Below are 14,033 nucleotides of genomic sequence, written 5' to 3'. Positions count from 1 at the left end.
TTACACAGGGCTGTCATGCAAAGGTTAAGAGTTTCACCTTTATTCAATGAACAACAGTACGCTTTTTAACTATTTGAAGTATGGGACTGAGTTGGAAATGATGTGAGTAAGCATGTAGATGACCTTGGCTGTCATCCAGGCAAGAGGTGACCTTTTCCTGAACAAAGTGGAATCCAGGGGAAGGAGAGAAGACAGAAGAGGTGGGGAGAAGTGTGGCTTTTCAAGAGATTAAGCCTTAGAACACTCAGTGATTGGATGTGAGAGTTCAAGAAAAGGAGGTTCTTATGGTTTATTTTATTTCTTTGTTTGTTTGTTTGTTTGTTTGTTCATGGTACTAGAAATTGAACCCAGGGACATTCTACCAGTGAGTTAAACCCCCAGTCCTATTAATTTTAATTTTGAAACAGGGTCTACTAAGTTGTGGATGGCCTTGCTAAGTTGCTACGGCTGGCCATGAACCTATGATCCTCCTATTTCAGCCTCTCTTGTACTTGGATTTCAAGCATGTGCCATCATGCCCAGTTTATAGTTGGATTTAGAATGTCTGCCTAGACCTCATGGAGATAAGGCAGCCATGTTGGAGGCAGACTTGGCTGCTGAAGGAGAGTCCCAAGGATATGGCGTTGGGAATTATATATGGTTCTTTTTACCTTGCTTTCTTTCTTTTGCTACTGACTTTCTCAATATAAGGACAGAGGTCTCTTTCCTCTCCCCTTTCTTCTTCTTTTTCTTCTTCTTCTTCTTCTTCTTCTTCTTCTTCTTCTTCTTCTTCTTCTTCTTCTTCTCCTCCTCCTCCTCCTCCTCCTCCTCCTCCTTCTCCTTCTTTCTCTTCTTCTTCTTCTTCTTCTTCTTCTTCTTCTTCTTCTTCTTCTTCTTCTTCTCCTCCTCTTCCTCCTCCTCCTCCTCCTTCTCCTTCTTTCTCTTCTTCTTTTTCTTCCTCCTCCTCCTCCTCCTCCTCCTCCTCCTCCTCCTCCTTCTTCTTCTTCTTCTTCTTCTTCTTCTTCTTCTTTCTCTCTCTCTCTCTCTCTCTCTCTCTCTCTCTCTCTCTCTCTCCTGCACCATGCCCTGAGCTCCACGAACTTCACCTGACATAACATGGATTAAATCCCTCAAGTCTCCAGAACTGTGAACAATAACTTTTCTTCCTCTAGGTTGTGATGGTCATGTGTTTGGGGTTACAGCACTAAGAATGGTGACTGAAAGAGTGGTGTTGAGCGTGACTTTTAGGCCCCAAAATTTGTGTATTTGGGGAATAAAATAAGATTCTGACTGAATGGTCACTGTAAAGAGTGACCTTCACTTAATTGGAGAAAACAAAAAGTTTGGTGCAGGCAGGTGGATTTATTTCCCCATGAGATGAGAGGAAATTAGACATGTGAATCTGACATGCACATAAAGCTTGAGTTTCTGGTATAGATTTGAGCACTATACAATTTTTTTCATACTAGGGGTGGAAACCAGGGGTATTCTGTCCCTGAGCTGTACCCCAGCCCTATTTTTTATTATTTATTTTGAAATAAGGTCTCACTAAGTTGCAAAGGGCCTCTCTAAATAGCTGAGGCTGTCCTTCTCTCTCAGCCTTCCCAATGCTGATATTACAAGTGTGCGCCACAATGCCCAGCTTAGTACTATACAATTTGTAATGGGAGTTATATGCTTGCCTGAGACCACCAAGGAAGAATTTGCAAGGTAAGAGGAAAAAGGCCTAGCAAGAACCACAAGGAGTGTTTGGAGGCATACAAGGATAAGAATATGAAAAGGATACAGGGAGAGAAGGGCAAAATATTGGAAAGCAATAAGCTGAAATACATTGGGTATTGGTGTGAAAAACTTCTGTTCAGGACAAAGGGAACAGAAAAATGGCCCCTGGACTCCATGGCACTGGCCGCATGGTGGCCTCAGAAAAGGTGCTTTTGTGGAGGAATGGTTCAGAGAACCCAGGCAAGGTGGGTGGATTAAACCAGGGCAAAGCTCTAGCAAGAGAGGAGAGTTGAAGGCTATTTATGTTTTTGTTGTTGTTGTTGTTGTTGTTTCACTTGAAAAATATGAGCCTAAGTAGAAGCTGGTAGGAAGAATCTGAGGGGCAGAGGGTAAAATGAACAAGTATAAACAGAGTTCTAAGTAGGTTAAGAACCTCTGCAAATGAAGAGGATGGGATCCTGTCTCAGGTGGAGGGATGGGTGATGGATGGAGGAGCAGGTGTCTCCTTTAGCCCAAAAGAAGAGAGAGAAAGGACAAAAGATGCACAAAGTAAAGTTTGAACACTTGGAATCCAGACTGTGAACTCGCATCTGATTCTCTCTGTGAAGGGAAGAGGGTTCAGATTGACACCATGAATATGTAGTTAACTCAATTGGATTTAGTTGAATTAGATTGGATTGGACTGGACAGGAAAATTGACCCAAATAAAATGAAAAGAATAGATGAGAGCACTGAAAGTGAAGAAGCACTCAGAAAAATAAAGAAAGAAAGAAAAGAAAAGAAACAACAGATGAATTTAACCCAGAAAGTTATAAGAAGAGAATGATCAACTCTGAATTGTTTTTTTCCTATACTTTTGCAGTTTCCTGTCACTACATTTAACAAACTGGAAAGACCTGCTCTCTGGTAGAACTAAGACCAAAATTTTAGATCATCATCCCCAACTGTTGCAACTTTTACTTAAAAAAAAAAAAAACACCAAATCAGCATCTTTTAAAGTAGCCAGTTTTGAAGGACATGGGATGAATTGTTCTTGAGGGCCTGTTTAAGAATTTGGAGAAAATATAAGGCAATTTAAAAAGCAATAAGCTATTTTTCTCAGCAGTCTGGCCCATCTCAAGATGCATCCTGTTTCAGCTTTCAACTGTCTCTTGAATCTTTGATTTTCCTTACTAGGAAATAACACTGCAATGCTTCTCTTCAAATGAATATGTTCCTAGAAGTGTCCATAAAGAGGAAAGAACAAATTGGAAAGTACATCTAAGTTTCTTTGTCTACTTCCTCACAGAGGATTAATTTGTATGAGTAAAACAACTTTACTTTATCCAAGAATTTAACACTTGAATCTATACAGTGACCTGAGCACTCATTAAGTAACAGAATTCACAAAATACTGCAATATTTGTAATCCAGGTTTAAATGTTGAGATTAAAAATTATATTTATACTTTATTTTATGATTATACAGTATATGTTGCATAGCAATAATGCTCTCTTTTTTGAATCAAATATTCATTCATAATTTTAGATTATTTGGAGTATATTTCTGAATTCAGAGAACTTAAAAATAAAGGTCATTGTTTTCAGATTTCTAAAGGAACTTTGAAAAGTACATTCAAAGCTTTTAGAAATTGTTTTTTTGATTGTCTTTTTAAGCCCCAACAATGTGTAAACAGAATATCTAAGATGCTTTTATTAAACATTATGATATAAATATACTAGTTAACAGAAAATAATATATATTATCATGTTAATCAAACACACCAATTGAGATAAATAGGATGGGTTGAACAAACAGGAAAACCTGGGTCTGTTCTCAAATCCCATCAAAATGAGAGTAAAAATATTTTTAGACAGTGAAATATAAGAGCTAAAAATTGGGTGAAGGAATAACAGCAACCTTATTTTGGACTTGGCAGACTCGATCAAGCTGAATCTGTAGTTACTATAGATAAATATCATCAACTATACAGTTCAAAGAGCTAGAAGAAAGAATTTTGAAAATGTTCACCATAAGGAAATGATAAATGTACCAGCTAAAAATAAATTTAATTTTAATTTTTAAAAAGATAGTTTTCCCCAAATATGTTCTCCTCCCCTTTCATTTTAATCATTTTATGTAGGATATTTATGGTCCTTATTGGATGACTTTCAGAGTTGATCATTCTCTTCATTTAACTTTCTGTGAGGCAGTTCTTTGCTATTCCCTTTTCCTTTACAAATATTTTGCAGTATAACCTCCAGACCTTCTGCATGCATCTTAAATAATTTTTTAAACATATTTAAGCCAGGTGTAGTGGTGCATGCTTGTACTCCTAGCATTTGGGAAGCTGAGATTGGGAGGATCATGGTGGACAGCCTCAGCTACTTAGTGAGGCCCTCTGCAATTCAGTGAGCCCCTGTTTAAAAAATAAAAGAATAAAAATAGGGCCAGGGGTGTATTTCAGAAGTAGAATACTCCTGGGTTCAACCCCCAGTACTTCAAAAAATATCATTTGGCCTTATTTTGCAAAAGCAAAATAAAACAACAACAAATTTACAAGGGCCTTGAATAAATTTTCAAAATTTCGACACATTTTTAGCGGGGAACAAAAGTGTTGAGCACTGATAAATGTAAAATCTCATAATGGCCGATGGTCAGTAAAAATTCTAGTCAGTTGTTTTGGCATCTCAGTCAACCTTCCGGATGAATCTAGCTTCAGCTTCTGTCTCAGCAAACATTCTTATTTTAATTTGTGAATTTATGTATTGAATGAGTTTAATAAACAGACAAGCAATGCCATAACATGTAACAGGAACATAGAAACATTATAGGGATTTTAGATTTTTCAAAAAAGTAAATGCTTGTTAATTCAGGATAAAATACACTGTTACTTTTCTAAATTCAGAAATGGATTCCAACAAAACAATTTAAAAAAATAAGGCACAATCTTTAATAAGTCAAACTTCACTTAGAAGATCAGTTAATGTAAAGACACATTCTTTTATATGTCCTGGGGAGTAAAGGGGAGGTACTAGAATTGAAATATATTAAATACTCTTTTGAGAAAGTAACATAAATATGATATAATAAGCTGTATCTCATCCTGAAAATACAACTTAATTGCTGAGTCGTATTGCTGAATTACATTCTTACTGCTATGTTCCAAAACAACTAAACAAACAAATAAGAGAAAGGAAGATTTATTTGCTCACAGATTTTGAAGGTTTGAGAGTTCAGTCCACAGGAGGCAGTGGTCTGTGTATCTCAGAACATGGTGGTGAGGAGCAGAGAGGAGAACAAGAGCTTTGTTTTCATGTCATAGAGGCCAGAAGCAAAAAAGAATAAACAAAAAGATTCACGGACAAAATCACATCCCTAGGGACACATCCCCAGGGACTCATCTTCAGCCACACCTGATCTGCCTAGGTTACCACCCAGTAAGTCAATCATAATGATAGATTTGTCCACTAATGCGATTACAACCCTCATGTCCTAATTACATCAACTCTGAACTTTAATACATGAGCTCTTCAGGGAACATTCTATTTCTAACCATGAAATTTTCCCTATGACCACAACTACACAAGCCATCTCAAGCCAGACCTGCAAAAGAACCATCCAGTTGTGTCCAATCAACCTATACAACCACAAGAGATAATAAAATAGTAGCTCTTGTTATTGTCTTAAACCCTTGAACATTACTAGTATATTGTATAGGTGCATTATATTTGTACATAACAGTAAAATTCATAGTGATGCGTTCATGTAAGCATGTAACATTATTTGGTCTGTTTCCTTTTCCATAACTTCCCTTCTCTCTCTCCCAATCCTGATCCACTATTATACTGGTTTTGCTCCTATTTTCACAAAGTACGTCTTTCTTACTTTTCTCTATAGCTTCCACATATGAGAGAAACCATGAGACCCTCAGTTTTAAGAGTCTGATTTATCTCACTTTACATAATGCTCTTCATTTCCATCTGTTCTGCAAATCACATAATTCTCTTCTTCTTTATGGCTGTTTAGCTCACTCTTAAGCTAACCAACACAGTCTTACTATAGAAACTAACCCCTGTGCTATTACTCCCTTCCTTCCCTCTGAATAACTTTCCCAGCCCTTGTCTAACCAAAAGAACTTCTTCCACTATTTGCGCCAACATTGTTTTTAATTACCACCTCCAGAAACACAGAGTATATGTGTGATAAAACAGAGAGGATTCTATTTTTTCATGACTGAGATATTGGAAAAACATAGAAGGTGGAAAACACCCCTTTTGCAGACTAAAAATACAAGTAAAAATGGAAGGGAAAATACTATCCCATCACTGGGGAAGAGAAAGAGTAAATCCTAGGCCTGGGAGATATACAGTGTAGAGATATGTCTCTAATAAATAATATTGCAACCAGGTATCCAGGAGTACAGCCTGCTTATTCATTGAACAGCGAATGGAAAGCTGTAATATAACATCACTCTGTTTCAGTGATGTTTTGACTTAAAATGTCTTCTGGAGGCCTAACCACCATGTTTAGCATCTGTTTCCATGGGGAAATGTGTTTCACATTAAAACGATCTATTAATGATCCTTTACTGAGAAAGCTCCCATTTGTAACATCACAGAGCCCACTCATTCGTCAGCTAGATTGCAAAATTTCACTCCTACAGATAACCAGTTTTTCATAAATCAGAGTTAAATAGGACTGGTAAAGATGGTTCATAACTCTTGCACATATTCCTGCCTTCATAGTACCTTCTTACTGCTGTTGCTCTAATATATTGCTATTGCTTTTTCCACCTGTGACTTATCTTTCTGTCTAGGTAGTATCATGATGGCCAAGATCCATGACTCACATGGCACCACATGTTTTGGGACAATGTCTGGCATCTCAGAGACTGTCCCTACACTTACGATTAATTTCTATTTATGTTCATATCATCACTTCATATCATATGGTGTGAGTCGTATAAAACCAAGGACCTTCTTCTAAGTACTCAGATATATCTTGCATGTCTCTTCTGATTGAGCCAATCCGCACTGTAGAATTTTAAAAAAGGACACTTGGGCTGCCCAAACTCCAGACCTGCCCCTATCATGAACAGAATACCTTTAGCTGCTTTGGAGTCACATTACAGAGAGTAGATTACAGATACTTCCTGAGGAGCATAAGGCCAAATAAACTATACCAGAAGGTAATTAGAAGTTTGGAACCTCCAGGAGTTAGCTGGTGGGATTTAGGAGATATCTGAAGGGAGGTATGAGTGAAACTTCCAGGACAGGCTATGGGGCCTCCTGGGTTTCAAGAACCTAAGCAGGTTGAGGGGTAGAGGTGTAAGTAAGCAAAGAGAGTTAATTGTTGCAATTAGAGCAGTAAGACCTTTGGGAATCTGGACACCTGGAATACTCAGGAGAAATCCTAGGGCACTGCGGATAAGACTGGCTCTGGGTTCAACTCTCTATTGTAGAAGTTATGCAGGGACATGCTGAGGGAAGTAGGGGTAGTCCTCTATCTTCTTATTTCATCTATTTTCATAGTTTTGACTTTTAGTGTTCTGTAATTTATATATGCCTGTACTTTGCTTACTGCTTCATTGACTCTCCATCCTGTATGTGTTTTCTTTTATCCAATAGACATTGGGCACTAAATTCTGCTTCACAATAATCACAGATGCCATCTGTGGACATGAGACTGAATATTATAACATGGACAGTGAGCTAACAGAGACTAATATTAGACAGTGAAGATGCCGAGAATTAGCAGAAGACAAAGATCTAATCATCTCATCTTTTTAGAAATTCACTTCAAGTTCACTTGATAGCAGTTAAAGAGATCTAAAGGTGTAGAAACTCATTATTTTTTAATTGGAGAGGGATTACTTGGATGGTACTCATGGGCATTCTACCTCTAAGCTATACCCCTCAGCTCTCTCTGTATATTATTTTATTTTGAAGTAGGCTATCATTAAGTTGCTGGGGACACTGATATGTTGCTAAGGCTATCCTTGAACCTGCAGTCCTACTGTCTCAGCCTCCCAAATACTAGGATTACAGGTATGTGCCACCATACCTGGCTCAGCCTGGTGATCCTTTAATAGAAAGTTATATCCTAAAAATATCTATAATTAAAAATCAAAACATATGCTTTATAGCATAGATCATTCACAGAGTCAAAAGCCAAAAATATTTGAACATATAAAAGCAAGGCTGGGAGCCAGGCATGGTGGCGCATGCTTGCAATAAGAGCATTTGGGAGGCTGAGACAGGAGGATCACAGTTGTGGACAGCCTCAGCTACTTAATGAGGCCCTTGGCAACTCAGTGAAACCCTGTTTCAAAATAAAGAATAAAAAATAGGGCTGGGGTGTAGTTCAGAGGTAGAATGCACCTAGGTTCCATCCCTAGTACCAAAAAATTAAAATTAAAATTAAAATTAAAAGCAAGGCTGGTGTGGAGCCACATGCCAATAATTTAAAGAGGAGCAAGAACTTGGTAAATGGGACTCTGGACTTGAAGTGATTGTGAAATGATCCAGCATGGACTCACTGAGCCTGGGAAAGGCAGATTTCAGCAGAGGATTCCCTGAACTGAGTTTATCAATTTTATAAGCGCACATTAGTCGGTGACAGTGATGAATCATCAGCATGATTATGTCTATGTTGGGAGCATTTGCAGAGATTTAGGAATATCCCATACATATCTAGGGAGTTGTCAACAATATGACTTAAATTTCAAGTCTTGAGTATTGTGGTGGGGTATTACTTGAATTAGTATGACTTGCCACTAGAAGTCATATCTAGACTATCATATCATAAGTCATATACATATATACAATTTTTTTCTACTCAGAAGTAACTCTGGATAAAAGACACCGAGCTCTGGGGGAAATATTTGATCCTTCTCCCAAATTTACTCCACTACCCTTTTCTCATCCTTCACCACTTTCCCTATTTTATCCCTTGTCCACATATGAATTTACTAAGATAGGGCATGCAAAATTGATTAGATGTATCTGTGGGTCACCTGGGAAACCAAAGTCTCTAGAGTACTACTGGCAGGAACATTGAGATCATCACAAATCACCCAGAAATGAGAGATCAGTGCCACGACTTAAATGCATACTTGTATTGCAAGTCAGATGAAGAAGGGGTGTATCCCAGCTGGGAGAGCAGCGAGGGCTCCGCATCCTTTTTCTGGGTCTTGACTCCCTAGAGAAATACTAGTAGCTCTGGTGTAGTTTAAGTTTGTGTGTTGGTCAGAGTTCACTAGAGTAACAGAACTCAGAACAAGTATTTAGTAAAGGGGATGTATCAAATCAGTTTACAGTCTTAAGCAATGTAGTCTTAAGTTTCTAACTGCATGTGGAGAGCTGAAGGAACCAGCAGTCGGTTGAGCAGTCTAAGAGCTGAGGTCTTCAAATCTGAAAGACCTCTAATTCAGTCCTAGTCAAATGGAATGGCCAGGAAATTCTCCAAAGAAATGGTGGTGACAGTTCAGTTTGAAGAGCTAAAGGCCAATATCTCAGATGAAAGGAGATGCCCTTTCTTCAGGGAGAACCAACTGTGCCATCGTATGGCTTCTTTTTCTTTTTGTAATTTCTATTGGTGTATTTTAGCCATATATTTTAATGGAGTCCAAGATGGTGAAGGCATACATGCACACATCACCCAGTTAGCCCTTGCCAAATTTTCTCCCCATTTCCTCCCTCTCCCTCCTTCTCATGTTTGGCTTTGTGATTGACTTTGATGTTTTTGATTGTACATCATGAACATTAGATAATTTCTCTCTTCTCCTCTCCCATCTCCTCAGGTCACCATATTTGCTCATCTATAGTATCCCCTTCTTCATCTAGAGTTCCTCCTGTGACCCATTTTCTCCCTAACTTTTGCATATTAGGAAGATCATCTGATTTTCTATTTTTGTGACTGACTAATCTCACTTAGCATAATGCTCTCCAGTTCTATCCATTTCTCTGTAAATGATGTAATTGTGTTTTTTTCTTTATTTGGCTGAATAAGATTACATTGTGTACATATCCCATAATTTTGCAGTCCATTTACTGTTGATGGACATTCTTTGCTGGTTTCATAGTTTAGCAATTGTGAATTGTACAGCTATGAACATATATTACACAAGCATTAGTTTAGTAGTTTTGTTTCTATTCTTTTGGGTAAATACTCAGAAGTGGTCTTGGTGGATCATATGGTAAGTTTTGTTCCCATTTTTTCTGAAGATCTCCATATAGTTTTTCAAAGTGGTTTCACTAGTTTTCATACCCACCAACAATGTAGCAGCTGGATCTATTATTAAGTGTATTTTGGCCTGAACACTTTCCAAAGATGTGGAATCTTGGTCTTTCCGTACCTCTGTAGGTAGCAAATGACTCTGAGACCAAATTCAATCTAAGAGTTTCTTTTCTGCACAGCTAGGGCTGAGCTCTAACTTCTCCCCATTCCCCTCAATTGGCTGGTCTGTGGTGATTTCGGAGATTCTACTATTTGATCTAGTATTAATTGTAGGTCTCTCCCCACACTTTCTACTGATGCAGAACCTAAGTGTGTCTGAGCCTCTGCAATGTCCAACAGCAAACTCTACCCCACCTTTCCCAGGTTGAACTGCAAGATCTCAGACCCAGGGAGTTTATTGTGGCTATGCAAGTCCCTGGTGGCACCATGCTGGGCATTCTCACCAAGAGACAGCAGCTTCACTTATAGTGTTGCTGAATGATGGTCTGGATCTCTGGAGGACATGGTAATCTTGGCTACCACTGCTACAAGTTGTAGACTCCACCCCACCTTTGCTGGGTTGAATTGCAAAGTCTTAGATGCAGGGAGTTTATCATGGCTGCAAGAGTCCCTGGGAGCACCACACTGAGTGTTCTCCTGTGGAGACCTCAGCTTCATTTACTGATGGGGATTGAGCAGTGTTGCTGAGCACTGGTCTGGATCTTGGGAGGGCATAGTGAGCTCAGCTGTCACTGCTGCAAGTTGTAGCTGGTGTTTGTGCCGGAGGAACTGGTGAGTTACAATTCCAATAATCTGCAGCTGCTTACTACAAATCCTTTATTGTTTTCCTATTTGTCTCTGGAGTTGGGTGCAGTGAGGCATGATGGCACTTTTGCGGTGCCCACGGCCGCAAGGCAGGAGGGTTTCTTTTCTGCTTTCTGATTGGGCTTCTAGTCTTTTTTTCCTGTCACCTTTGTTCTTTTGAAAGTTGTGGTGTCTACTGGCTTTTTTAAGAACACTGTTTTTAAAGCAATGGAGACTGAGTGTCAGCAGGACTGGTCTGTGCTGCTTCCCTTGGTCGCCATCTTCCCAGAAGTCTCAACATCTTTCCTTTTATCCAGGTCCTGCACCTCAGAAACATGCTGCTTACATTTAGGGCAGGACTTCCCCTTCACTCTGCCATTACATAAGCCAGTCATCTCATCAACACACCAGAGTCACATGATTTTAGGTGTTACATGATCTGATCAAGTTGACAACCCAAACTGGCCAGCACAGTTGGGCATGTCCTCAGAAAGGCTCATGTGTTGAAGCTGTGGCCACCCATGCAGCATGCCTAGAGGAGGTGATTCACTGGGGATGTGGCCTTGGGTACTCTATCTGTCCCTGGTCCCCTCCACTCTCTCTCTCTCTCTGCCTTCAGCCACCATGATGTGAGTATGGCATCCCCCTACCTCATGGCTTGACACTTTGGTACCAGCCAAACATGGACTGAAACCGTAAACCCAAATAAAGCTTCTTCCTCTAAATTATGCTTAGAGCAGGGGGAAAAGCTGATTAACAACAGGCAGCCAAAATAACTTATTATTGAATTAATTTATGAGTAATTGAAGAAACTAAATATAGGCAATCTGGGGAGGAGAGTGTCATTGGAAAACACCAGAATTATCTTCAACATGTGAAGGGTTACAAGGTTGAGGAGAATGACCACTTGTTTTGAGCTTCTTCCCAGGGAAAAAGGGAGGATGTGGTAAAGGAAGAATTAAAAGACAAAAACTTGAGCCGGGCGTGGTGGCGCATGCTTGTAATCCCCACGCTTGGGAGGCAGAGACAGGAGGATCGTGCAGGTTCGAAGCCAGCCGCACGCGCTGGCTTACGAGACCCTGTTTCCAAATAAAAATGTAAAAATAGGTCTGGGAGTGTAGCCCGGAGGTAGAAGGGCTTCCAGGAACCCCAGTACCACCAAAAAAAAAAAAAAAAGACAAAAACTTGAGCCCCAGGAAGAATATTTGTTTCTAACAATTTAAAACTGAAGACAATTTGTTTAAAAAAAAAAAACTTATCTTTGAGTTAGTGCAGGGCATATTTCTGTAATCTCAGTACTTGGGAGGCTGAGACATAAAGATCCCAGGTTCAAGGACAGCCTTAGCAAGTAGTGAGACTCTCATATACCTAGTGAGACCCTGTTTCAAAGTAAAAAATAAAATAAATCTGTGGTGTATCTCAGAGGTATAATGCCTCTGGGTTCAATCCTCAGTACCATACTCACCAAAAAAATGTTCATCTTTTTTTTTTTAAATCAACTTAGAGCAAAGAATATAAAAAGTGTATTCTTCAAATAAAACATCATGTAACCTTTCCCATCTAATTTCTGGAAAAGAAAGAAAATGTTGGGTATAATTCTATAAACGTATTAATTATAAACATAAAGGAAAATTATAACATTAAATAATAAACGTATAATCTATTGTGTTCCCACTTCCTTCCATCCCCCAGTAAGCAAGTGAGTCTTTTAGAAGAGAAACTGGGCCAAAAGTTTTTTGTATAGTCATTTATACAAATGGTAAAATCCCAGAACAGAATAAAAAAGGAAAAGGGAATTCATGTGGGTAACAAATACATCATCCACCACTTTGATGACAAATCCAGTATAAATACATTAGGCGATATGAAAGAGCTCAAATAAAGCATCTGACAACATGGTTTGATTGTCCCTCCTGCTACTCACATTCTTCAGAACTCCTTAAAGACCTATTTTTCCATAACCAGGTTAAGCATCACGGACAGGTGTATTTCATAAGTATAGCGAAGGCTTTGAGACTTCTGAAAAACACAACAGATCTTATCCCTCATGTCACAGTGGAGCCATGATATATTCCAAGGGCAGACACTCACTCTAATCATTTGAAACAAAGGGACAGACTCATTCATCCAACTCATCAATATGAATCCCTTGGTCCAAAAGAGAAGTATAAATCAGCAAGTGCTGCATGGTCTGCTTTCCCACCTACCCCTCCCCTGAGCTAAAGGAAAGGGGAAAGCGGCCGTGTGTCAGCAGGAAAATGACTGGAACTTTTCTATTGACAGAGGTTGCCACTGGGCCACAAATTCTCTGGCAGCTGGGCTCAGATCAATGTCACTCAAGGTAAGCAAGGGGAGTTAGTGGGGTTGGCCTGATTGTAGTTCACCATATTGAAGAGGCTGTCGTCGCTTGTGAGGCGAAAACAGGCCAGGTGTAGTGATTCACACATTCTCTTAAAGGAATATGTGGCTTGCACCTTGTTCTGTTCAGAGTTGACTGATCACTAGATACGATAGGGAATTGTTGGGCTCTTTTCTTGTTGTAACTCTCCCTGGCCCCTCCATGTCAGCAAATGCCTTCATGACTTTGTTTTTGTTTTTTAAGTTTTTTAATTTTATTTATTTTTGTGGTGCATTATAGAGACTGTAATAATCATAATGTAGATCATGTTGACAGTGGCATACATACACGCAGTACTTGGTGTCCGCCTCGCCTCCCTGTTTTCCTCCCTCCCAGTACCGAGTGTCCAGGTTAACAATGTTATATTCACATTGTACACAAAGTCGCAGGTAGCATTACCATGCCTGAGCCTCAGCCTTCATGACTTTGTTATGATAACTCGGGTGTGACACTCCGCCTGCCTCCCCATCTTTCCTCTCCATGTGTGCATACTTATCCTGCATCCTCAGCAACCTGTCTCTTCCTCGGGGTTCACACTGACCCATGGAATGTATTGGAAGATATAGTCATCTCCTGTTCTTTCCCCCAGCCTGTGAGCCTTGTAATGCAGGAACAAATTTCTTTTACCACTGTGATGGAGCCTGTGGCAGGCTACTAGGATGGGCTTGTAGGAGAAGAGATGTTGTCCTAGCTACTGGGAGTGCTGTCACCCTCTAGGGATGGCCTTAGCCTCAGGGTGCCTCACCCCATGTGCTTGCACCTTGTTTGGCTGGCCTACATCCAGTGCTTACTGGATCCCGGAGTCTAACATCTTGGCCCTTTGGTTGCAACTCAGATGGCCCTGATGGCCATTCCAGCCCCAAGGCTTCCCGTGTTCAGACAAGCATGTCTGGTCCTGCACTGTATCTCAGCATCTCCAACTCCTCGTTTT

The sequence above is a fragment of the Muscardinus avellanarius genome (assembly GCF_963383645.1).
Source record: "Muscardinus avellanarius genome assembly, chromosome: 10".
Taxonomy (NCBI): domain Eukaryota; kingdom Metazoa; phylum Chordata; class Mammalia; order Rodentia; family Gliridae; genus Muscardinus; species Muscardinus avellanarius.
Note: the sequence above shows the minus strand (reverse complement) of the source record.